At 48.0% G+C, this 13,039-nt stretch overlaps 1 protein-coding gene and 1 long non-coding RNA gene across 10 annotated transcripts in view; one reads left to right on the top strand and one right to left on the bottom strand.

Moving 5' to 3' along the window:
• tcerg1l (transcription elongation regulator 1 like) overlaps positions 1–13,039 on the top strand; it is a 1,041,679-nt gene that overhangs the window by 837,668 nt on the left and 190,972 nt on the right. The gene's annotated exons all lie outside the window — the stretch shown is intronic.
• LOC140393116 (uncharacterized) overlaps positions 1–13,039 on the bottom strand; it is an 86,786-nt gene that overhangs the window by 68,971 nt on the left and 4,776 nt on the right. For 3 of the 5 annotated variants that reach the window (XR_011935498.1, XR_011935499.1, XR_011935497.1), the window contains exon 2: positions 5,499–5,620. This is a non-coding gene — a long non-coding RNA (uncharacterized lncRNA). Of the gene's footprint in view, positions 1–4,857; positions 5,026–5,498; positions 5,621–13,039 lie in introns of all 5 variants that reach the window. The other 2 variants (XR_011935501.1, XR_011935500.1) reach the window with 1 other exon arrangement.

Below are 13,039 nucleotides of genomic sequence, written 5' to 3'. Positions count from 1 at the left end.
GCCACTCTGCCGACCCCCTGAGAGCCATCGCCAATGGCTGTATGGCCAGCGCAAACAGCAGCGGTGACAGCGGGCACCCCTGCCTCGTACCCCTGTGTAAGTCAAAGCTTTGTGAGCTCATATCATTCGTCCTCACCCTCGCTCTTGGCGCCACATACAGCAACCGCACCCATGCCATAAATCTCAGCCCAAACCCAAATCTTCCCAAAACCTCGAACAAATACCGCCACTCCTCCCGATCAAATGCTTTCTCCGCGTCCATGGACACCACCACCTCCGGTACCAGAGCTCGCGACGGATTCATCACCACTTTCAACAGCCGTCTTATATTACTCGCGAGCTGCCTGCCCTTCACGAAGCCTGTTTGATCTTCTGCAACCACCCCCGGGACACCATCCTCCATCCACCCCGCCAACAACTTAGCCAATACTTTCACATCCGTGTTCAATAGTGATATGGATCTATATGACCCACATTCCACCGAATCCTTCCCTTTTTCTGGGATTAGTGTGATTACTGCCTGCGTCATCGTCTCCGGCAACTCCCCCTTCTCCAGTGCTTCATTAAACGGCCCCAACAGATGTGGTGCCAGGTCCGCCGCAAATTCCTTATAAAATTCTGCCGGGTACCATCCGGCCCAAGGGCCATCCCCGACTTCGTACCCCTGATACTATCCAGCACCTCCCTCAGCCCCAGGGGCTCCTCCAATGCCTGCTTCTTTGCTTCCTCCACCTGGGGAAATTCCAGCTCATACAGAAACCCCCCAGTGTCCCTGTCCTCTCCTCCTGGGTCTGCCTCACAATGTCCCTGGTAATACTCTCTAAATGCCTCATTTATCTTCCCAGGCTCTGACACCACATCCCCAGCCCCAGTCCGGATCTTCAATATTTCCCTGGACGCAGCCTGCCTCCGCAGCTGGTGCACCAGCATGCGGCTCGCCTTCTCCCCATACTCGTATTGCATCCCTCTTGCCCTATGCAGTTGCCCTACCACCCTCCCCGTTGTCAGCCTGTCAAATTGCCTCTGCAACATTTTCCTCCTCGCCAATCCCTCCACGGTGGGCACCCTCGAATATTCCATGTCCACCTCCACCATCTCGCTCACTAGACGGTCATGTTCCGCTCTCCTTTCCTTATTCGCACAAACCGTAAATGAGATAATTTCTCCCCGGACCACTGCCTTCAGTGCTTCCAAAAATATGCCCGCCGACACCTCCCCATTCTGATTGAACTCCACATAATCCCTAATCGCCAACCCCACCTTATCACAAAAACCTCCATCCGCCAACACCCCCGAGTCAAACCTCCACCCCGGCCTCTGCTCTCGTCCCGTACTGAACTGAATATCCAACCAGCGGGGTGCATGGTCCGAGATAACTATCCCCGCATACTCTGCCCCCTCCACCCCAACCAAAATCTCCCGACTCACTACAAAGTAATCAATCCTCGAGTACACCTTATAGACGTGTGAAAAGAAGGAATACTCCCTTCCCCCTGGGTTCTGAAAGCACCATGGATCCACCATACCCATCCTCTCCATAAACCCCCCAGCTCCCTTGCCATTCGTACCCTACCCATCGACCTGGGGCTCGATCTATCCACCCTCGGCTCCAGGACACAGTTAAAATCTCCTTCCATGATCAACTGGTGAGTGGCCAAATCCGGGATTGCTGCCAGCAACCCCCTCATAAAACCCACATCATTACAATTTGGGGCATACACATTTACCAACACTACCGGTGCCCCTTCCAGTACCCCACTCACAAATCTCCCACCTGGATCGCTCACCTCCTTCGCATTCACAAATCCCATTTTTTTGCTCATTAAAATTGCCACACCCCTCGATTTCAAATCAAACCCCGTGTGAAAAACCTGCCCAACCCACCCCTTCCTTAACCTAACCTGGTCCTTCACACGGAGGTGTGTCTCCTGCAAAAAGACCACCCCCGCTTTCAAGCTCCTGAGGTGCACGAACACCCGTGACCTTTTAACCGGCCCATTCAGTCCCCGGACGTTCCACGATACCAATCTTACCCGGAGGCTTGCGCCTCCAATCCCCACTAATGTCCGTCATCTTCCCCACCTAACTCCTCCTTTAATTCCACTCTGTACCTAGCCCATCCCAGATGGCCCCTTTCTTCGCCCTTGACCATGTCATCTCTCACCCCCTGCTGCGTCGCAACCCCCCCCCCCCGCGCTTTTCCCCTTCCTCTTCTTCCCCCCCACTTCCCCTTTCCCTCCTCCCCCTGGCCACCCCTCTTGGCCTTCTCCCCCACCACCTCGCTTCCGTTCACCAGCCTAACCTGCTAGCGCAGCTGCCCCTGCCCAAAGGCACATCCTAATGACCACCCTCTACCTCTTCCCCCCCCCTACTCCTCAGCTCAAAGAAGAAGGCCTCCTGCTGGCCTTACCCTCCCGCACCCAAACAAGAACTCCTGAACAACAGGTTAGCCTTCTCCAAAAGCAAACAAACAGATGTTAAATACAAACAGTCCCATAAAACAGGAGGGGGGGTGGGAACATCCATCCCCACATAAACTTTTCACCCCTACAACTCCTTACAATCTCAACATTGAACAGAAACCCACCACCACAAAAAAAGGCGAAAATCCCCCAGTTCCTACACCCACTTCAAACATGCTCCTGGCCATTACATAGTGCAAGCACCCCGGTTCCCAAGCATTGTCCACTCAGTTCTCCCCCAGTTTATGCTCCTTAACGAAGTCTTCGGCCGCTTCTGGGGTCTCGAAATAATACTCCCGGCCTCCGAACGTCACCAATAATTTCGCCTGGCAGAGCACCCCAAACCTGATCTGCCACCAGTACAGCAACGCCTTGGCCTTATTGAAACCTACCCGCCATTTTGCCAACTCGGCCTCGATGTCCTGATAAATCCGGACGTTATTTCCTTCCCAGTCGTAGCTACGCTTCTCCCTGGCCCACCGTAGACTTTTCTCTTTCTCCACAAATTTATGGAGCCTCACGATCACCACCCAGCTCCCCAGCTCTAGGCTTCTTCCTCAGAGACCTATGCGCACGGTCCACTTCAGGTGCCTTATCCAGCACCCCTTCTGCCACCAGCCCCGCCAGCATCCTCAAGACGTATCTTGTGGCACTCACACCTTCCACTCCTTCAGGCAAACCCACTATTCACAGGTTCTATATTCTCGAGGTATTTTCCTGCTCCTCAACCTTTGCCCTCAACGTTTTACAAACGTCTCCTAGGAGCCCCAGAGCCACCACACAATCGCTGTGGTCCGAGATCACTCCTTCAATCTCTGGAATCTGTGACCCCTTCACCTCCAAACACCTCTCCATCTGCTCCAAAGTACTCTTCAGGGGTGCCACAGCTTCTGCAATGGCCTTTGCATGATCCTCACGCATTTCTTTCCACTGTTTATGGAATTCCGCCTTGATAAAAGTCATCCGTTTCTGGATCTGGGACATTCCAGCTTGCCCCTCCCCTGCCTGCCTGCTGGAAGAGGCTGTTGCTGCAGCACGAGACTGTTTCAACTTTCCAGCCAAATTTCTCACTGTTTTCTGCCAGGTCTGGCGATCAGGAGACATACCATTCCAGGGGAAAACTATTCCTCTAACATTCACCTACCCCTTTTCATCAACATTCCACCCGGATCTGTGTGAAAAGAGCCCTTTTCTGTGACTTTAAGCAGGAACAGCCCTGTATGTGACCACTCACTCCATGGTCACAACCGGACGTCTGCCCGCATCTATCCTATCTATTCCCTTCATAGTTTTATATGTTTCTATAAGATCCCCCCACATCCCTCTAAATTCCAAAGAGTACAGACCCAGTCTACTCAACCTCTCCTCATAATCCAACCCCCCAACTCTGGGATTAACCTAGTGAATCGCCTCTGCACACCCTCCAGCGCCAGTATGTCCTTTCTCAGGTAAGGAGACCAAAACTGAACATAATACTCCAGGTGTGGCCTCACTAACACCTTATACAGTTGCAGCATAACCTCCCTCTTATTAAACTCCAACCCTCTAGCAATGAAGGACAAAACTGCATTTGCCTTCTTAATCACCTGTTGCACCTGTAAACCAACTTTTTGCGACTCATGCACTAGCACACCCACGTCTCTCTGCACAGCAGCATGTTTTAATATTTTATCATTTAAATAAATCCATTTTGCTGTTAAGATGTGTTAATTTCTATATTTTCTTTTGTGTGCATGACTCAAATTTAACAATGTCATATTCTTTCACCATTTAATGGTTATTTATATAATCAAGATTTCCTTTGTGGTCACTTTTGGCCTACAATATTGACTGATAAGCCACAAGAAGTCTGGAAAGATACTCTGCAATGTTTGTGCCTGTGTATTCCCCCTGCCACCTTTCTTTCATTTCTGCTGTTATACTTTTGATCCATGGATGTTTAATGGACCTGTGACTTTAAGCCAAAGCAGCCTGCACCTTTATTTCAAGCAGGAAGATCCAAAAGGCTGTGTTGTTTCAGACTGATATCAGAGGACCCAGATTGATTGATGCAGCTGGTAGCCAATGAATGGGCCCAAAAAGCAGTGCTCTGCCCAGTAACAGGTGGCAATTGGTTCTGTTTACTTTTGGTTTCACTTTTGGCAGCAAAGGAAGAACGGCCCTCAGGCTGGATTCTCCGCTGTTGGGATTCTCTGTTCCACCGGCAGTGCACCCACACCCAGGGATTTCCCGATGGCGTGGGGCTGCCCACAATGGGAAAATCCCATTGGTCGGCAGGTGGGACAGAGAATCCCGCCATCGGTGGGGGGCATGGCATACCAGAAAACTGGTGCGGCGGGATCGAGAATCCCACCCCTCTTTTCCCACTCTCCATAAATAATCAGTGAATACTCACCAAAAGGTCACTGTGGAAACCAACTCTCTCTGCAGAAAAGTCTGATGCAAGCAGAATCCAGAGTCTGTTCACCCTCTCTCCGGAAAAGGCTGATGCAAGCAGGGACCATAAAATGATAACTCTCTCTGCAGAACCGGCTGGTGTGAAGATCGGGGCCTCCTGGAAAAGCTGTGAGTAAAATATTGCTAACTGCAAGGAACATCATTCGGGGCTGTCAACCGGAGACTCTAAACCATGTTCATACTGTGAAGAAAGTGCACTGAAGAACTAATCATCTGAAGCAAGGACCCTAAAACTCTGATCTTAATCCTTACTAATTTTACTCCTTTCCACCCCTCTGCGTTTGTTTCTCTTGTGTGCAGTGGGTAGAGGGTGGAGCAGTTAAAGGGGGAGTCAGGTATTAGCTTGTCATTACGCAGCTGTTCTCACTGCATATTTCATATTTTTTCTCGTTATAAATAAACTGCAATTGTGTTTAAACTGACAAACCTGATTAATTATTGGAGAGCCAAGGGCCAAATATTTTGGGTATTTTTCGGTCAATTATTGATCAATTCACTGTTGTGACTATGGGGCCTGTGGGGCTGGAATTGACCGTGCACTATCCCAGGGTGTCGTAACAAATGTAATGTAGTTCTTACCAGATCATGCCACCTGCCATAAAATCATTCTGACTCAGGTTTCCTCGCATCTGCTGTTGTAATCTTGGTGATTTCTTTCAATTATATTTTTCTTTACAAGTGCTGCGAACACTTAAACCCACCTAAGAATGAAAATGAAAAAAATGAAAATCGCTTATTGTCACAATAGGCTTCAAATGGAGTTACTGTGAAAAGCCCCTAGTCGCCACATTCAGGAAGGCTGGTACGGGAATTGAACCGTGCTGCTGGCCTGCCTTGGTCTGCTTTAAAAGCCAACTATTTAGCCCTGTGCTAAAACAGCCCCTGCTGCAGGAATGCTACAGGACACTACAAATAAAAACCACATAGGTTGTTTACAAGTAAAAACTCTAATGAATAATCTGCATTGCTTCTATAGTGCAATCTGTACGCCACTGTTTTTCATAAGTAAATTGAGCTTCTGGAACAGCTTTGCAGGCCTCCGAACAATCAAATGAGATAATTGCTAAATAATAACTAGCATTAATCATTTGCTGGGGGGATCGGATACAAGCATTCTTTTCGAGTTCTCTGACTGGTTAACTTTGAATCACAGGAAAATTATACCGAAGTGTATTGATGTGTACAATTGTTGAGTTTCAACCAAAAAGCTTAATGGTAAGTGAAAATTGATGTCTGGAAATCTCAGAAATAAGTGGAAATCCATCGAAAAGCATTGTAACTTGTGAAAAAGTAACAAGAGATTGCAATAAATGTGTTTCACTTTGTTTTTTATTGTTTTCTAAATAATTGATCACCTGTAGCCCAGCTTTGAAAGTAAGCAATAACAGATTGCAAAACCAAAGAGTGTGGCGTTAATGTAGTGGTCCTTTATGTATCCAGAAAATAAGGTTTTGTCGAGTCTGTAACTCCTGTATCAATTAGATGTTGGTTATTTTTCCAAAATAATTTAATATTATAACCTAAAATATCAAAATAACTTTTGTAAATGTCATCAACATTTTTTCCCATAAAATATGTTTTGTAATTAGAATTTACAGTGAAGGAGCTGGGTTTTGGCAGGATTAAAATTTTCAATCCAGTACAGATGAAATACTGTATCCATTCAGATCTATTTGTAAATATTCTGTACACTGAATTATAAAACTACTATCTCCATGGTGTTACATCACACCAAAGAAATGACTTGACTGATATCAAAACTGAGATCAGTGAAAATGTTAGTTTTAATTTAGAAGATCGTGTGCTGGATTCTCCGAGCCCCCGTCCCAAAATCTCGTTCGGCGCGGAGGTGGAGAATGGTCGTCAAACCCAAAATTTTGACCGCCGCCGCTTCGGAGAATCGCTCAGGAGTCTCTGTGCGAACTGCGCGGCGCAGAAGGGGGCCATTGACAGAGGCCCCCTCCCCGATTCTCCACGTGAAACCGGCCGAGTTCCCGATGGCGTGGTTCTAATCACCTATTGGCCATCGGGAACGTCGGGTGGCGGCTGCAGACTCGGTCTGCAGCCGCCTTGGTGGGGGAGGGCCAGGGGAATCGTTCACCGGGGGGGGCCTCATGGACGCCAGGGGAGCGATCAGGCGAAACGGACCAGCGCATGTGAACGCGATCTCGGGGTGGGGGGGACCCTACATTTTTGCTGCCGCTCCGCGGTCCGATTCCGCCATGTCCCGCTGCAGGCCACCGCTGTGCACATGCGCGGACTCCCACTCAGAGGTGCGGGGCCCCATATCCGCAGCCATGGTTGCGAGAAGCACCCAGGGGCCCTGCTAGCCCCCTGCAAGTGGGAGAATCACTCAGGACTTTCTTAAGGAGCTCCCCTCCGAGGTATTCTCTTGGGAGTGGGGATGGGCGGGGCGTGGAAATCAACCGGACGCACCCACACTGTCGGGTGAGGATCCTGCAGGAGAATTGACATGTGGTCAGTGGGAGGGATGGATCACTCTGTATGGCATTAACAATTCAAGTGTGACTGGTCATCTGGGGGCCGGTGTAACTTCTGCGCCATACTACAAGCTCTATTTCAGTGCCAGATCTGTTGTTGGCCACCCCCAGGACTTCCTGGACCAATTCCTTGTAGGGGGTAAGGAATCTGATGTCAGCACCCCGCTGCCCATTGGACCCTCTCCCGTCTGTGTGGGCCAACTTCTCCTGCGGGGACACAAGGGGGTATTGTGAGCTGCACACATTGTTCATGGTGGTCCTTGGGGGGGGTGAAGAAGGGTATATGGGGGGTAGAGGGTATGGGGGTGGGGTGTGCAGGGGGATGGAATGAGGAGTATGGGGGAGATGGGGAGTAGTGAGAGGGTGGGGCGTTTTGGAGGAATGGGGAGTATGCAGAGAGGAAATGAGGAGTATGCGGGTGGCGATGTGGGCGGCACTACTGGACATGGGTGGGCCAGGGCACAGAACGGTGCTGGTAGGGGTCAGTGCCAGGCGTATGCTTGTGTAGGTGGGGAAGGGGGGGGGTGCCAACCCACACATACCTGCTGGTGGAGGTCATTGATCTTCTTACAGCACTGGGTGCTGGTCCTCCTGGTCACGCTCCCCAAGCTGACTGTCGCTGCCACTTCCTCCCAACTGGCTGCCCTGTGGCTGACCCTCCAAGACCCTCAGGAGGACAGGGCATCCTGTCTGACCTCCACCGCGTCCAACAGTCTGACTAGGTCTGCATCCCCAAATCACGGAGCTGGTCATCTCCTTGGCACGGCTATGAGCTGAGTGCAGGAACGTTTTAAGTGCTACTGTCCGTTGTTAGCATGGGAGGCTGGCTGAGCACAGTCCCGGTGAAACAGCCGGTGGGGTAGTTATTGCGACGAGAAGCCTGCAGGGTCTCGTCAAGTGGTCCAAATAACGTTTTATAGCAGTGATGGCCTCAGCAGGCCAAGCGTCAGGAAGCTCGCTGTAGTTCCCGCTCGATACCTTCCATTAAATCGCACCCTTAGTCACTTTTTTGGACCCTGGGGAGCTTCTCACCAGTTTTGCGCAGACTTTGAATTTTTTCAGCACTGGGAGCTGAACTCAGAGATTGGGCCGCCATTTTGATAGTGTGTGCTGATCTCCACGTGAGCTTGTGAGTCACCTACACCCCCACCCATGGGCAATGTCACCCCCTCCCCACACACATGGACATTACCCACAACCCCCCGAGTTAGGACACCCCGCTATGGGGTCTCTTCAGGCCCCTCCACACCCCGTTACACATCCCTCCATTTCCTGACCCCCACCTATCACCCTCCCAAATCTCCTAGAGGCCCACCCTTACCTGCTCTGCACCCCCCTCCCCCCTCCTTATATTGGCGTGGCTCTGTTCGAACCCTCACTTTTGCAGTGCTAACCTGGCACCTGGTCACACTTGCACTGGCACCTGGCAGTGCCAGGATGGTAGTGCCAAGATGCCCATGTTCCAGGGCGAAGACCAGCCGGACTCCCTGCCCTATCCCTGAACACCCAGGGACCTCTGATGGCCTGGGAGACCCCCTGGTGCCACTCCTCCTGGTCCATGTTTGTGTGGACCGGGACTGAATGTTGCCGGCTGCGAATTCCCTGGGGAAGCCATTAGATGCCGGGAGGCCGGTAGATCCCGGGTGAGTAGGTCTATATACGGGAGCGGGGCTTGGCCACGCTCATTGTGGCCGGGCTCCTGATCTTGACACCTCGCAGGATTTGGGTAGATCCCCCAAGGTGCAGTGGCTGCCGGGAACCCCCAGGGGGGAGGGGGGCTTCTGTTCAACTGTGACACGGCCGGTAGATCCTGCCCCTAATGTCTCTTTGTGCTGTGATCCCTTATTAACTCCCCTTTCAATTCTCTTTATTATTTTAAACACAGATCATGGGAAATCCCCCACTGCTTCCTGAACCTGCTAACTCAGCATTGGAATCAGAAAATTATTTGCCAGATTTTTTCTTTTATAGGTCACAATTTCTCTCTCACACTGCCTGAGAGTGTGGTGGAGGCAAGTTCAATTGAAGCATTCAAAAGGGAGTAAACTGTTATCTGAACAGGAACAACATGCAGGGTTACGAGGAGAAAGCAGGGGAATGACACTCGGAGAGAGCTGAGGAGACCTGATGGGCCATAGCCTTTTAAAAATGAACCTCTTTGACAAATTCGTCGGCAATGCAACAATTCTATGATTCTGCACACCTTCTAGATTTCATTCCCACATAAATACCTCCAGCTTTGTGTCCCACAGTTCTGTACACTTACATCATATACCTTTTGAACACACTCACCCCTCAGACCTCTTTCCAAACCTGGTCCAAGTGAATTCCACTTTACCAGTGCCAACTTTATCTCACCAACACATCTCTGGCCTTGCCTCTGGATTAATTCCTTTTTCTCCCTCCGATTGCTCATTATTGACACATACCTAAACTAATTTTGCTATGTAACCATGCTTATGTAAATTCCTTGTTTTGTCTGCCACGCTTGACTTGAGGCTATCACTTCTATTCAGCCTTTTTCTCCTTTTAGTTCTTCTTTTCTCGTAATGCCCTCCTAAATCCCTCTCCCCTGTCATCATTCCTACTTTAATTTCTCACATCTCAGCTATTCTGCCCTCCCAGGTCCTGTCTTCAATTCCTCATTTAAAAAAAACACCAATGACTCCTCTTCTTTGCCAGCTAATCTTCCATAATCTCCAAAGTCCTTAAATGTGTTTTTGCACCCAAAATTCCTTCTCAGAATTCCTGTATCTCCATGTTTGAATCAAAGTGATCTTGATTTGTTCCCAGCTGCAGTCCTGAAACAGCCCTTATCAAAGTCACAAATGACATCCTATGTGACTGTGAACATGGTAAACTATTCTTCCTTGCACTTCTTGACCCACCTGCAGCCCTTGATACTGTTCACACATCCCCCTCCTCCATATTCTGTCATCCACCTGGATGAGACAGCATCTTCTGGTTCCATTCAGCTGGTTCCATCCAGTTGTAACCAGAAAATTACCCAGACACTATCAGATGTGGAGCTCACCAGGTCCTATCCTTGGCCCCCTCCTATTTTTTCATTTACATTCTGCCCCTCTGCAACATCATGTGAAAACATGTATGATGTTGACTACCTCACTGCTGTCTCTCTCTATATCCTGTCACTCTCTGTCCTGCCACTGAGAGTAATTTGTCATAATGCTTATGCAACACTCAAATTTCTCCCAATTAAATAATAGGATTGTCTTCAGTTCCTTGCCATAAACTCCCCTCCCAGCCAACAATCTATCCTGCCCCTTCGCAACCATCTGAGACGAAACATAACTGCCAGCTTGATCCCAAACTGAGCTGCTGACTATGTGTCCACTCCATTAGCAAGGCCTCCTACTTGCAACTTCTTAAGTGCCCTGCCTCAACTCATATTCTACTGAAACCCTCATACATCCCCTTGTTACCTCTAGATTTGACTATTCCTTTGCGCTTTTGGCAGGCCTCCCATATTCTACACTACATAAACTGAAACATAGCTTATACACTGCTGACCACATCTTATCTCATGGTATCCCATTCACCCATCTCTCTTTTGCTCACTGACTGACATTGGCTTCCCAGTTGAACAATGCATCAATCTTAAAAATTTTATCCATGTTTGAAAACCTCTCCAGGGCCTGAATTGCTCACTCCCTCCACCCCCACCATCCTCTGATATATCTGCATTCCCCCAATTCTAGTCTCCATGGCATCACTGATTTTATTTAACTCCACAATGACAACCATTTCTTCAGTTATCTGGGCCCTCTGGAATTGCCTCCCTCGGTTTATTCACCTCTCTATCTTACTTCCGTCCTTCGGGAGCCGTTTTAAAATGAACCTCTTTGACAAATCCTTTGGTCATCTGCCCTCACATTTCCTCACCTAGTTTGCTGTTACATTTTGATGGCTGTGAAGCACCTTGGAACACTTACTATATTAAAAGTGTTACGTAAAGGCTGACTGTTGTTACCCGGCAACCTCTCAGAAATCTTGAACTGTTGGGTTTAATCATCATGACTATTGACTCGACGGGACAGACCTGATGAAAATGATAGCCTTTTTTCTTATTTCTTATATGCTTCATTCTTTTATGAGATGTGTCGATAGCAAGGCCAACATTTGTTGCCCATCCCCAATTGCCCTTGAACTGAGTGGATTGCTGGGCCATTTCGGAGGGCAGTTCAGAGTCAACCACATTGGTAAATGGCTGGAGTCACATGTAGTCCAGGCCAGGATAAGGATGGCAGGTTTCCTTCTCTAAAGGAGATTAGTGAACCAAATGGGTTTTTATGGCAATGGATGATAATTACATGAAGAATGTCATTGTTGAACCTAGAAAACTTTAATGGAAGTTTTGAACTAAACTTTAAAATATGTTTCAATTTACCAAGAAACATACACATCATACACATCTCCTAGTGAAGAGTTATGATCAATGTGGTGGGGGAGTGGTGTGCAGTGGTGTTGGAGATAGCACTACAACATAGCAGGCCCAATTCTCAATGGAACGTTCCACTTGGGTGAGTTAGATAACAGAATTAACTCACAGTAGATACATGATAATTTATTTTAATAATCACGGGAGTGGCAAAATAATTAGGCATCCAACATACTGCCCATGGACAGGTTTGTGCCTGGAGTACTTCACTCATTGTAGGTGCCAAGTGGAGTCAATCAGATACAGAGAAGAAGGGGAAATAATTGGGAGCATCAATCCAGCTGAACTCTCACTTACTTATTGAAGCTTTGGAAAAGATTAATGTTGTTGAGAGACCCAAAAAGTGAAAAGAAAAACATGCCTTAAAAGGAGTTCCATCATTGATTTAAAACAGTAGGTAATATTTTGTAGCAAGACAAGGGGACATTGAAATAATAGCCTTTTGGAGACACCACTGTAGTATTGGAAAGTTCAGTTTATCAACTGAGAATGCAACCGTACGTATTTTTTGTATGTTTCAATTTGCCTTATTTAGATGTGAACATAGATATTCTTGAGAAACATGATTGATGTTAAAAGTGATGAGTTTTCCGCAATTGATGTGTATTGATTAATAGGTGTTAAACATTTGCAAAATGGATAGCTGAATTTCTGATATTTTATATTAAATGATCAATCTTCTTACCAAGCAAACTGAAGTATCCTCAAACGGCATGAGATGCACCTAACAAGGAAGAAAGATTCTACTACTGCGAGGTTTACTCTTACTCTCTCAGATTGCTTTTGTTTTAAGAAAGAAGGGGACTGTTCTTGTGTTAAAAAAAAGAATTACCTTTATTCAAGTCACATATTGATTCACATATTATGTTTTAGCTATGGTTTTACAGATGTCACCAAATGGTAGGATGCTATTAAAGTGAATGTATTGTTTTGACACAAGCAAAATCTCACTGCCGTCTATTTTGTAAACCATATCCGGGCAGCTATAAAAGCTCAGGATGCCTGAGAAGATAAATTCAAACAAATTCCCTGTGGGTCTCGTGAGGGTTATTTCAGCAGTGACTAAGAGAAAGGAAGAACCATGAAAGAATAGGGAACAGGGTGCTCTTTGAACAAAAACAGGCCGTTCGGCCCTCCCAGCCTGCGCCGATCCAGATCCT

The sequence above is a fragment of the Scyliorhinus torazame genome, chromosome 16 (assembly GCF_047496885.1).
Source record: "Scyliorhinus torazame isolate Kashiwa2021f chromosome 16, sScyTor2.1, whole genome shotgun sequence".
Classification (NCBI taxonomy): domain Eukaryota; kingdom Metazoa; phylum Chordata; class Chondrichthyes; order Carcharhiniformes; family Scyliorhinidae; genus Scyliorhinus; species Scyliorhinus torazame.
Note: the sequence above shows the minus strand (reverse complement) of the source record. Positions and strands in the feature narration are given on the sequence as shown.